Consider the following 13,906-nt stretch of genomic DNA (forward strand, 5'->3'; position numbering starts at 1 on the left):
ATGACTAAGCACTCAAATATATGAGCTTATGCTGCCATTCCTATTCAAATGCACACATCATGCATTTTAGAGTTTCTATTCTTGTCATAAAACATATGGTCAAGAGCAATTTGGAGAGGAAAGAAACTGTTTCAGCTTATAACTCTCAGATCCCACTCTATCACTGAGAGAAGTCAGGACAGGCATTCAAGGCCAGAACCTGGAGGCAGGAACTGAAGCAGAGACCATGGAAAAGTGCTGCTTAGTGAATTGCTTCACGCGGCTTCCTCAGCCTGTTTTCTTATGCAAGAGGAGGGCTTAGCCCTCCCACGTCAATTATTGATCAAGAAAATGGATGGTAGAGTTATTACAGCCAGTCTCATGGAGGCATTGTCTAAATTGAGGATCCATCTTCCCAGATAACTCTGACTTGTGTTAAATTGACAAAATACAAGCAACCAAGGCAATGTAAGCCAGAAAAGCTAGGTATTCTTCAAGTAATAGGTGTAAATAAAGATGCTAATCACTCAGGCTCCAAATAGGCAAATAGATAACAAAGTAACAGAGTAGCAGATGATATACTATTGGCCCCAAGAAAGCATGCCTGCCAGAAAAACAAACAAACAAACAAACAAAGGTCAGCTCACATTCTGGAGTTCAGCACTGGTTTGGAAGCCTGCTTCATAAAGTGTTCGAATGTGAAATGTCCATAGAGGAATGCAGGACACATTTGGGGATGGAGTTGCATGCCTTCAATTCTGCTCATCCCTTCTTGTCTCTGTAAGCTGGGGAGTAGGCATGGCAATAGGTTTTTTTTGTTTGGTAGATTCATGGCCCATATTGGGGTTGGGTTGTCCTTTCCTACTGCAAGGCAGGTTGTAGCTACTTGGTTCCAGGCTGGAATTCCCTTTCAAGGAATATCTTGGTCCAATGTGTCTTTTTCCTGACAGCTTCTATTTTGGATGATTCTTTACCAAGAATGCAATCATGGGTGTTAACATTTGGGGGGGGGGTATGTTGGCCAGTAACTACAGTATGTTTGAAAACCTGTTTTTGTTTAATTTCATTTCCTCTTTCCTGTTAAGCACATCATTGGGTTAGAAAAAAAGGAACCTGGGGTTTTTGGATGTATGCATGTTTGGTCCTTAGTCCAGATTGAAGGGGGGGTGGGGGTGAGGTACTTGTGACTTCCGTGGTTCCCCTGGCTGAAGATCCTGAATCTCCACTGGACCTGCCTGAGGTGATTAGTGGAACATGGGAACCATAGTGATCCAACAGCAGCATGGAATTACATAAGCACTTTCCTTCCCTTCTAGAATGTGGGAGATACGTGAGAAGCAAAGAAGAATGTGTAACCCCACTACTCATATTTTCCACAGGCCTCCAATTACCCTTTCATCTGTCCCAAATATAGAGGGTGATGTTAAAAGCTTATGTGAGAACCTGGCAGAGTTTTATATATAAATGTTGTCTCTGGTCTGGTTTCCAAAACCATTCTAGTAATTTGGAAATTTTGCCAGTGAGCACTGATTGTTCTACAGGAATTTTCAGCTGAATTTTTAGACAGTGGCTTTCTGTGCTGGGCTTGGTGTTCTTTCTTTAGAGAACACAGAATGTACTCAGCTTGTTCCTGTTGTGGCAATTGTATTTGACATTCCCATGACAAACAAATCAATATGATCTTTACAGGACATCAAATGTTATCATACGAGAGAAGCATCATGAAAAGTAATATATTGTCTTCAAGTAATTCATACTTGGACATACTTGACCTTGTAAAACAAACGAGCTTACCTTTGCCAATAAAATGCTAATCTAGAGTAACCTCATTTATTCATCCAAACAATATCTATTGACACCTATTATAAACAACAGGATTCCTTTACAAATAATGTAGATTACAAAATAGACTATACTTTCCAGTGAACTTTGTCTAGTGAAACCTTGTAACTGAGAAACAGTGTTCATGTGAATAGCAAGGTATCAAATCAATATGATCTTTTAACCACTAAGCTTGCTGGGTGATACATGGCTCTTCTTGTTCCCCTGGAAGAGTAACAATGCCAGGGCTCTGGGATCCCTCTTGCTTTCCTTGTATTTAAAGCTGAGATTTGCCAGGTGTCATTGACAATGATAGCATAAACTAAGAGCTGAGACAAGCCTTAGGAGCAGGTTGTGCACGGGCTTGCATGACAACACATTTGAGGAAGGGCTTATTGATCTGTCCAGATGTGAGATGGGTAGCCCTTTCCAAATCTTGGCTCCAGATTTATTTCCAGTTAGTGGACTTTGCACAGTGGCATTTGTGCATTATAGAGACACTTATTGCTGGTCAACAGTGAGAGACACACAACCAAGCTCACTGTCTCCTACCCCTGCCTCATCAGTCCCTTTCATGACTCCCTTCCTTCCATAAACCCTCCGTCTAATACACCCAGTTCCCAGAATCTCTGAAACTTTTCTTTAGGTGGATGAGAATCATGAACAAAGTAAAGGAGCACTGGAGACCATATCTTCTCCATCTGCCATTCACCAAAGCTCAGAATGTAGTGGGCTGAAGTGAAAGCTCTCAATCCCAAGCCAAGAAAATTAAAAACAAAACAAAACAAAACAAACGCATCCATGTTCATCCCCCATCCATTTCAGCATCTGATAAATGTCAGAGTAGATTTGGTGGCCAACATGCTTGCCGAGAACCATATCAGTTCATTGTGACGTGTTCCTGGATGACTATTGCTGTCTGATTTTATTAAAATGCTGATGAAGCACATCTCTTCTTCCATAAGGTTCCTGAATGCCCTCTTTCCCTAGCCTGGTGCTCTCTTCAACAGCATACCTAGCTGGAGTTTCAGGACTTCTAAACAGTTATCATTGAAATTCTGGTAAATGACTTGAACATCTAATTTCTCACCTCTATCATAGGGCACAGAGTCCTAGCAAATCTTTTCTACCAGAGGAAACAAAAAAGTCTTGTCATAAAAGTAAAGGAGAAGGGAAGCCCCTGAAATGCCATGCTACTTCATCTTACCTATTGACAAGAAGTCAAATTCTCAGCTTGTTAATGAGCTTTTAAAAATACAAAAGTTTTCTGGTTATTCTCTCTTTGGATTCTAGATTCTTATGACTTTGAAGTGAACCTAGCTGGTGAGTGGTTGGACATTGAACTAATGAGATTTTACTATTTGGAACAGCTGGTCACATCTGGAGGCCTCTGGAGCCTAAGGCAACTGCTGATTTACAAGGCTTCTGAAATATACGCAGCCGTGGCTGGTGCTTTGTTGTTGATTTAGGCTAGAGCAAAGGTGTAGATTTTGTGATGTTGTAAAAATGTCAAGTGATTGATTTGAGAATATGTAATACCTGTAGGTAGCTCCCACTAGGAGCCAGCATCTTGTGTGGTGCCTACTTGGGGGTGTTTTCAGAAGGTTCAGTTTTAAATATGGCAATATGCTGTACAAAAGGGTCTAGATATACTTGCTATTTAAACAGGAATTTTGTGGTGACACCTGTAATCTAGGATTCAGGGAATAGAGGCAGGAAAATCATGGGTTCATGGTCACAGATGGTCTCATGTTGAGACAGTGTCACAACAAAGCAAGACAACAAAGCAACATATAACTGACTACTTATCTAGATAGGTCCTAAGTCCATCTTTCTTTTCTGTTTTCCTTCCTTCCTTTCTTTCTTCTCCACCTCTACTTTTCTCATTCTTTCCTTTGCTTCTTTCTCTTGGTGGTAACTAAATGAAAACAAAATCTAGAACTTGTTTACATCTTATTATAGATCTTTAAAGAATATGGACATTTTCTTGAGGATGTACATCACCATTCTTTAGGATCACTAATAGCCGGGTTATCTTTCTTTCTTATTATTCTTAGAATTATTTTTCTATCAACTGTTTACTTCATATAAGGATCCAAATAAGGCCACAAAGAACATTTGGTTCCGAAAACTCCTTATCCAAATAGTCTCTGCTAAGGCCTTTTATCTCCACGTACAGACAGAACATGGACGCAGTGTTTGAAGAGGCTCTGCTTGTCAGCCTCTGTACTTTTCACCCTTTGCTCTGTTTCCTAGCAGGATCATGCCTTCTGTGCTCCTTGGCTCCCTCCCTCTGGTTTTCTTGTGTTTTCTTTGGTGTTTGATCCTAACCTGCCTTGGAAGCATGTCAGAAGGGGCACCAGCCCTAGTGTAGAATGCAGGCCACATGTCTGTAGCCTTTCTCGAATTATTCCAGAAGGAAGGGCTTGTGAACCACAGGAACTGGGCAGTGAGCATCCACTTTCCAGAGTTCCCTGGGCCTGGAAGTCAGGTCTGGTCTCTCTATGGGAGGAGGGAAGGCTGCTAGTAAGGAGACACATAGGACACAGTTTCCTATCTCTTCATAAATACAGAGAGCTACAGCTCTGGTGTTTAGGCCTCTTTGTTAATCTAGGTACACTCCAAGACAGAGTTTTAAGCTTTATCATTCATAGAACAAACCCAAAAAAGTACAAGTTCCTCTCAGGTTGGAGAGGGAGCAAAAATTCCTTGCTGGTCCTTTGCTTTGATATGGGTAGTAGCAGGAGCAAAGAAATACAGGAGATACTTCCTACGTCCATAAAAGCCTCTGACTTACCTTTGCCCACCAGGCCAGTACTCCGTATCTTACTAGGTAGAAATGTATATACTGACCCTCAGAAACAGCATCTTGGAGACTCAGCCTTTCTTGGATTTGTCTTCTCTACCCAAATCAGTTCAGAGCCATGCTTGCTTACAGAGAGGGCTATCCAGATTCTCCTGAATACACTCCTTGTTCTAGAAGCACACTGTCTGCTAAGGCAGCTATGGGTGGCATTTGAGATGCTCAGTAGCCACAGGAGGTTAATGCTTGCACATTACACAGCAGTATATAAAGAGTATTCCCATCAGGTGAGGACATGTCTTTGGGTAGTGCAGTTCTCTCCATTTAAGAGAGGTCATCTAACTAGGATCCTGACCTTCATTTTAACTGTATTCTATTTACTTGTCACTAGTGAATTAGTTGAGGCTGTTGCTGTCTGAATATGAACATGTCTGTCTATTGACCTGGGAGGTGGTTTTCAGGGTTTAAGATTTGTCTACAAACCAGCAGTACCATTTCTTTCTTCTTTTGCCCCATTTGGTTGTCACAGAGCTAGGTCTACCCATGAGCAGCATGGATTCTTAGAAGCTTCAGTCCCTCTCATGTTTTAGGTCCTCTCAGAGATAGATCAGGCCAGCAGGCCAGGCTCTGGCTGCATCCAGAGTGTCATTGGATGCTGCCCTGGGTGACTATCACTTTTCTGGTCACTTATGCCTCGTGCCTAAGTCTTTCTCCCAACTGCATCTCTCTGTGGAATTCCATCATGAACCCCAGTTATACAGTCATCAGAGTTTTTAGGTTCAATGCCTTGGCTCAGGCAGTCCCAGTGAGCTAGACTTAGTCACCAGTTCTCAGTAAGTCAACTAGAGAGAGATAAGAAATCATGAAAAGCAGAAGTAAATTTAATTCAATGTGGTCACATTGGGAAGAGGCACAAAGAACAGGGTCCAGTAACCCAAAGATGTATCTTCAGGGTCTGATGTGAGGTTTATACTTAAATACCAAAAGTATGCACGACTAAGCACTCCTGTTTGAGGTATGGTTCCACCCATCTTTGTCTCTCTTCCCGTTTGTCTGGAAAGGTGCCAGAATGTTGTGGAATCTCTTCCCCCTCTGGCTGGTATCAAGACTTCAGCCTTCTCTAAGGAGAGGACTCCTGGGATATTTTAATCCTCTGGAGTCCATTGTTTCAGTAGAACAATAGCCAAAGAGGAGAGCAGGCATGTAAATCTCTGTAGAGTAGCACCCCACCCCCACCCCCAGACTCTAGCAGGCCCTACACAAGTTAGGTTTTAACCCCTGTCTACCTGGCCTGACTTGAAGCTTTCTGTTGCCTCTGAGCTTTGCTAATGCTTCTATCTCCTTCCCCTCCTCATCCTTCCTGACTAATAAACCTTGTTCTAGACTGTTCTGTGTCCCTATACTTGAGACTGAGTCAGTCTCTCTCTCTCTCTCTCTCTCTCTCTCTCTCTCTCTCTCTCTCTCTCTCTCAACATCAAACAGGCCTATATTTGAATCACCAGTCAGCTGTGTGCCTGTGGTATCTCATAAGCCTCATCTACTTAAATCATATCATATTTATCTCTCATGATAAAAATAAATAAATAATGAAACCCTGGATTACTTATAACAAAGTGTCTTTGGATTACATGCTTGTTGGCCTGCTCCTTTAAGTCTCAGTTGACTTAGGATGACTCTGGCACAGGTCCTTGAATGCCAAGTCTCTTCTTTCCTGGTTGAAGCCATGCCTTTGTAATGACGGTAACGTTGCTGTTTACAAGACCCCAAACACTTTTTACTTCATTTAAAAATCTCCACTTTCCTCTGCTCATCTCAAAAGGAAGTGAAGTCTCTTCCTGAATTCCAAATAAATACTTGTTTGTTTATTTGGCATATATGTATAGTCCTTATTGTCTTCTGCTTTTCTTATATTCCCAGGTGTATATTTCTTTTCTCTTTACTGGGCTGCGAGTCCTTCAGAATAGCAGCCTGAGAGTCTGAACTCAGCTTCCCACCTCAAGTCCTTAGCTTAATCTTGTATGTAGACATTAGCAATCTAACAGTAAAGGGGATGGGGGGGGGCGGTGCTTGAGGAACAGTGGGCTAGTGATTTCCACTTAATCTCAAGCTTTGACTCTCACACTGGTATGGCAGGAATAAGAGAATGTTTTCTTATTGCTTTGACAGAAGACATGGCAGGAGCATCTTAAGGAAGGAACAATCTGCGTCAGGTCATGATATGACGGTCCAGTCTCCCGAGCAGCAGGAGAGTATGGCACTTGGTCACAGTGGGTCTGCAGTCAGGAAGCAGAGAGAGGTAGAGTATTTGTGCCTAGCTGGTTTCCTCCTGTTTAATCAGTCTAGGACCCCAACACATAAATGGTGCTGCCCACATTCCTCAGTTCAACCTCTATGAAAATTCCTGGAAGTTTGTCAACAAGACAAGTTCTACTTTCAGTAAGTAGGCAACCATGATGCATCATGATGGCTGGGGAGGATCTGAGGTTAGGACCCCAGAGTCTATATTAAGCCAAACATGTGTCTATAACCCCAGTATTTCTATGGTAAGGATAGAGGCAGAGATAAGTGAATCTCCAGATGCCCACAGGCCAGCTAGCCTGATTTATACAGCAGAGAGGAGAGCCTGTTTCCAAGTAGAAGGGAAGGGTTGGCACCTTGTACTCTGACCTCACATGTACACACACACACACACACTTTTTAAAAAATCTAACTATCACAGTATTAGCTGAGGTATGGGCTAGACCTCTCTTTAGACAATGCTGAGTTCTTTACATCATCTGTTGGCAAGGCTCTCCACCATCTCTAGGTATTCTGCTTCTGGTATTATTTTTCTGGCAAACTCACTAAAAATCAAAGAACAACATTATCACTTTGCCTTGCATCTCTCACTTGTCACATTAATTCACAGCATACAATAAAAAACTGTGACCTAGGAAGGGAATAGGTGCTTGTCTGTGAGCTCCTGAAATCATACACGCTATTATGCAGGTGTGTCTGTATATGGCTGTTGGTAGGGGATCAGACCTCATCTATCAGATTTTGGAGCTGTCTCTGTCCCATAAAGGGTTAACATTTCCAGGTCAGATAAAAATGGCTTCTTTCCCCTCACACTAGCACGGCTGATCTGTTCCTTTGTGAGCTAGGAGTCCTGTTTGCCAAGGGAGTGAGTGGGCACAGTGCACACTGGGCCCTGGACAGGCAAGAACAGTTTCACTATCTTAGTTTGTAAGAGCTCTCTGGTTAACTCTAGAAACATCAAAGCAAGACTGTCTTGTGTCTTTCCGTGCTCTGCAGGCCAAGAGTGTCTGGTGCTAAAATAAACAACTGGCAGTTTCATTAGACTCCACAGAAGGAAGGAAAAGGTTGTGTTTCATACCTTTTATATTATGTAAAAACATTACTATGCAGACTTCACTTCTTCAATCTGTTTATTTAAACTTAAAAAATAGTATTAAATGCTATAAATAGAATAAACCATGTTTAGTTATGAGCAGTTATAATAAGTATGCAGCTGGTAATATAGCCTTAGAAATAATAAACCACTTATCCCTGATGGTCACCCTTAGATTTTATTAAGCTACAGTTGGCTGAAGGAGGCGTGGGTGGGTGAGGGCAGGCTCTACTTGTTTAAACTGTCGAGAAAACCGTCAGCTCTTATTTTGGGTCCGCTGTAGCTCTTACATAATCATGGAACAGCTGAAGTGTGCCAGCCAAGACTCAAGTTTGTTTGACTTTGCAGAGAAATGCAAAGTCTGTTCATCAAAGACATCTGTTTATTTTCAGTTCGTTTTGTTTCAGCTCTAAAGATGCCTTGGTTCGTATCACATAGAGATGTGAGAATCTGATGCAGCTACCCTGACTCTATTGGAGGTATGTGCTGAGTACTGGCTAGTACATAACTTAGTTACCCTGACTCCTCCAGAGGCACGTGCCGAGTACTGGTTAGTACATAACTCAGTTACCCTGACTCCACTGGAGGTATGTGCTGAGTACTGCCTAGTACATAACTCAGTTACCCTGACTCCACTGGAGGTATGTGCTGAGTACTGGCTAGTACATAACTCAGTTACCCTGACTCCTCCACAGGTGCATTCAACAGTAGATTTTGTGGGGGATGAAAATACAAACAGCTACTCTTAAATACACTCAATATAATAGGGGAAGATTTGTAGCCCCAATGCTTGTAGCATATTAGCAAATTGATTAGATTGTCTTTGTTATAAGTCCTTTAAAATCCCAATGACATTTTTGTATGCATCTCATAATATTTGGGAAGGTGGGATTTACTTCTAGGAGGTAAGTTACTGGTAGAGTGTTTGGGGAGGATCTATCTTGTACCCAGTCCCTTTCATTTTTCTGTCTCTGCTTCCTGCCAACTTCACTGTGAACTGCTTTGCTGCACCGTGTGCTCCCAGGAAACTCACCCTGCCAGAGGCCTAGAAGCAACAATGCCACAGATTTCTATGGATGGAAACCTTGGAAAGTCCAAGACAAAGTAAATAACTTGGCCTTTGTTTCTGTTGGGCATTTTGCCACAGAAATGTAAAAGTAACTGACTCTTTTCTATAATTAATATGAACTACATTGTTTATATTATAGATACCAGAGAAAATCCAAAATAATGAAAGAGAAAATAAACATAATGAAAGATTTTTAAAAAAGAAAAATGTCCTTAAAATTTATGTGAACTCTCAAGGAGACTAACAAAGTTAGTAATGTTTCAAAACTTACCTCAAAGTGAGAGTCATCAACATAGCTATTTTGTATTTTATAGAGATAGCCTACGATCCAGTGGGATAGATCAGAAAATGCAGGTATGAAATCTCACATGTGATCACATGATTAGAGAGCATAGGTTCTAAGAACACTGAAGGAAGTGGGGTATATTAGCTGTTTCTCTAATGCTGTACTAAATACCATGACCTAAAATAGCTTGGGAGAAAAATATTTATTTGATTTACATATCTTTCTTAGTTTGGATTTTATTGCTATGAAGAGACATCATGACCAAGGCAACTCTTAAAAAGGAAAACATTTAATTAGAGATGGCTTACAGTTTCAGAGGTTTAGTCCATTATCATCATGGCATTGTACAGGCAAACATGGTGCTGGAGAAGCCAAGAGTTCTTTATCTTGATCCACAGGCAGCAGAAGGAGACTGTGTCACTGGGCATAGCTTGAGCACATATGAGACCTCAAAGCCCATCCCCAGAGTGACATGCTTCCTCTAACAAGGCCATACTGATTCTAATAAGACCATACCTTTTGCCACTTCCTAGATACCACACAGTCAAACATGTGAATCTTGGGAGGCCAAACCTATTCAAACCACCGTAGTACCTTAGGTCATAATCCATTGAGGAAAGCTAAGGCAGGAACTCAAGATGGGAACCTGAAGTCAGAAACTGGAGTAGAAGCCATGGAGAAATTCTGATTGCTAACTTGCTTCCATGACTTGCTTAGTCTGCTTTTTTATGTTGCCCAAGACAACCTGCCCAGGGTTGGAACCACTCAGAGTGGTCTGAGACCTCCCAAATTATTCCTTAATTAAAAAAAATGCCCCACAGACTTGCCTACACACCAACTCATGGAAAGATTTTCTCAAATGGAGATCCTCTCTTCCCAGACATGTCTAGGTCTCTGTTAAATTGACAAAAACAGATAAACTCAGGAACTTGTATGCCCATGTGTGAATGAAGTTGTACTTTCCTCTTATACTATGTATAAAAAAGTAACTCAAAGTGGTCCAAAGACTTAAATGGAAAAATTCAAATATAAGTAAATTTTTTAGATGAAAAGATCAGTGACATTCAACTTGACAATGACACTATATTGTGTTATTGTGCTTCAGTATGGCTGGGCAATTGAACTAGGGGCTAAGGTAAGAAATACGACTTCAAACTCAAGACTATTTCTAGCTCATGTGATCTTAAGCATGCATGGTCTCTGGTCTCTTTTGGCCTTAGCTTTCTTATGTATTAAAAAAAACTGGGAAATGAGAATTTCCAGGGGATATAAGGGGGGATATAAGCATGGGATGAGCTAAGTCCCGTGAAAGACATGCAGCTTGTTCTAAGCATGTGTGTACTGGCCCAGCTGCTAGTACAGGCACGGGAATGGAGCAGGAAAGCAGGTGGGCTTGGAGTCCAGTTTCTTAATTCAGAGCCAAGTGACAGCCTTCACTACCTCTTTGATTAGGAAATAGATATACAGCAATGGAGGATTTTTTAATTCTGAGTTATTAGAATTAATAACAATTCACATCCCATAAAGATATAGGAACCACACATGTCAATCTTGTGTGGCTCTTTGTGTGAGTAACTTACAAAAGCAACTTTGGGAAGGATTGATTTACTCTGGTGCACAGTTTGAAGGTATGGTCCCTCATGGTAAGAAAGGCAAGGTAGCAAGAGTGGGAAGCCACTGGTCACCTTGCATCCTTAGTCGGGAAGCAGGCAGATGGATGCTGGGGCTCTGCTTGCTTTCTCCTTTTTTCATTCAGTCCCAGACCCCAGTCACACGGTGGTGCCAACTACATTTAGAGTGGATGTTTTCACATCAGCTAACACAATGTCTAGAAAATTCCTAAAGCCATGTCCAGATGTTTATCTTCTAGATAACACAGGATCTTCTAGTTCCTGTCCACCTGGCAATCAGCAGTGATTGTCACAATCTTAGAGCTTCGGCCTTTGGCACAGTATCCAGTAGGTTTTCAAGCTTCTCCTTCAAAAAATTTAGACATTTTGAATTTCATTTTACATATGTAAAAAAAAAATCAGATACTGGTTTTTAATAATTCAGTGAAGTATTTAGGATGGTCACTCAGATGTAAAATTCATGAGAATATTCATTTAGTTGTTCATATTTGTATACTGTGCAGAGTTCCTATCATAAGTGCTTACTTTTATCACTGGAAAAATAGTCAAATATCCTGCAGAGAGAAATGGGAGTCATTGGGTGCCCTGTTATTGTGCACTGGATCCTAGATATGGCTGGAACCACTTGCACTATGGCCTTCATTATAGTTTGGATCGGCACTATCCTGCACAGACCCATATGGTAAAGACTACGTCCCCAGAGTGGCCCTATTGGGAGATGGTAAAACCTTTAAGAGGTTGAGCCTAGTGTGAAGTTTTAGGTCATTGAGAGTATACATTCAAAATGCTTTGCAGGGTGCTCTGGGCCCTTCCTGTTGCTTGCTTCTTGGTTCACCTTTTGCTAAAGACCTAAAGTGTTGTGGCAGAATCTTTAGCAAAACGTGGACTGGCGCCTCCTAAATGGTGAGTCCACATCATTTGCAAAGATAGAGTTGATCTCAGGCATTTGTTGTAGCAATAGACACTGGAGTATTGCTGCTCTGAAGTGAGCATCGAAAGCATTGCTCTTTATTGGTCATATGCAGTGTGCACCTTCCTGAGAGTCTGAGATGCCTGAAGAGTAAAGGATTTTGGTAGGCAGCTACAGGAGCTTTCTTTCTCTCTGCCTTGGAGTCTAGCTCAACTGCTCGTGCCAAAGCTAGACCCCACCCCAGGGTCTGGTACACATGTCAAGGGCCCAGTGCATGGACATTCACCAAATGCCCATGGAAGCACAAGTGGAATTAATAACGGAAAGATGAATCCAAGGAAGTCTAGCTCTGTGGGAGGCTGGTGAGCCCTAGAGCAGGGCAATTGGAAGAGAAAGCAGGGATCACAGAAGTAAAATATCTGCAGACTTTGGACTGTTCTTGGATACAAATTATAGAGAATTAAGAAATTAATTACCCCTGAATATAAAGCATTGTATTTTAATTGAATGGTGCCAAGGACAATGATTAGAAAATAGGAACATATTTTATTTAAACATTAAATATCACTAAAATTATTTTTAATAAAATGTGTAAAAGTGTTGGAGTTGGTGCATTTTCTCATTCATTTTCCATTGATTTCTGTATTTTCCTGTGCTCTGTTTTGAATATTCTGACTGTGTACGTTTCTATCTTTTATCAATTGTCCTTGCACTCTGAGTTCTGTGTTGTGGTAAGCAGAATGCTTTTGTGCTGACATACTCCAATTAATCATCTTCCAGGTGGCTCGTACTTCCTTTCTGTGTCCACTTTTCCTAGCAGTGTATTATTTTACATTTGGATTCACAACCAGGGGCAGTACGAGTATGCATGGTGAGACACAGGACTGACATTATTACTTATTCACATGGGTATATAGCTAAAGCAGCATTTGTTTAAAACTGTCTATTTTCTACTGTCCTGTTTCCTCCTACTCAAGTGGCAGGGCATGGATAGCTCTTCCCTCTGCTCTTTTCCTGATGGCCTTCCTGTTCAGTCTAGTGTCAATATCACATTCTTTTCATTGCAGGAGCTTTGGGACCAACTTTAACAGCAATTTGTATAAATATTCCAGCTTTGTTTATTTTTAGGCACCAGCTTGGTGTGTGTGTGTGTGTGTGTGTGTGTGTGTGTGTGTGTGTGTGTGTTATATGAATGTGTGCATGCTCATGTGAGCATGGGCATGTGCCTGGATGTATTGAAGTGTCAGTGTACATTTGTGCACATGCACATGGAAGCCAGAGATCAAATGTCAATCATTTTCCTCGTATCTTTTGAGCCAAGTTTCTCTCTGAATCTGGAGCTCACTGAGGGAACTGGGCAGAGTGGCTGGCCAGTGATCGGCAGGGTCCACCTGCCTCTGCCTCCCAGCAGTGAGAGAGCAGGTGTACACTCTAACTGAACTTCATGAGTGTGTGTTGGAGATTCCAACCTCAGGCCCTCATGCCTGCACAGTCTGACCTTTAACTGACTGAGCCATCTCCACAGTCCCCTTCATGCTTTCTGTTTGTATGGGGTGAAATTTAATCAGTATCAGTGTAAAGAGGACTGAGCATAATATCATCTATTCTAATTCATGAACATAGTATATCATTCCATTTGCTTTGGACTTGTTTGATTTTGGCCAATAAATATCTGTAGTTTCAAATTTCATTTTATATACCCATTTAATGTTTAACTTGTACTTAGATTAATGTATCAAAAAAGCTGGCAAGTATTAGAACTACACTAAACATTTTACAATATTACAATTTATGGACCCTGCCTCAGGCCTATTATACCACAAGTCTGTGGAAGTAAGGGATCTAAGAAGTCTTCTGGGTCCTCAGGTAGTACTGTGTCCAGTTTCTGAGGAACCGCCAGACTGACTTCCAGAGTGGTTGTACAAGCTTGCAATCCCACCAGCAATGGAGGAGTGTTCCTCTTTCTCCACATCCTTGCCAGCATCTGCTGTCACCTGAGTTTTTGATCTTAGCCAT

Source organism: Mus caroli, chromosome 1 (genome assembly GCF_900094665.2).
Source record: "Mus caroli chromosome 1, CAROLI_EIJ_v1.1, whole genome shotgun sequence".
Classification (NCBI taxonomy): Eukaryota; Metazoa; Chordata; class Mammalia; order Rodentia; family Muridae; genus Mus; species Mus caroli.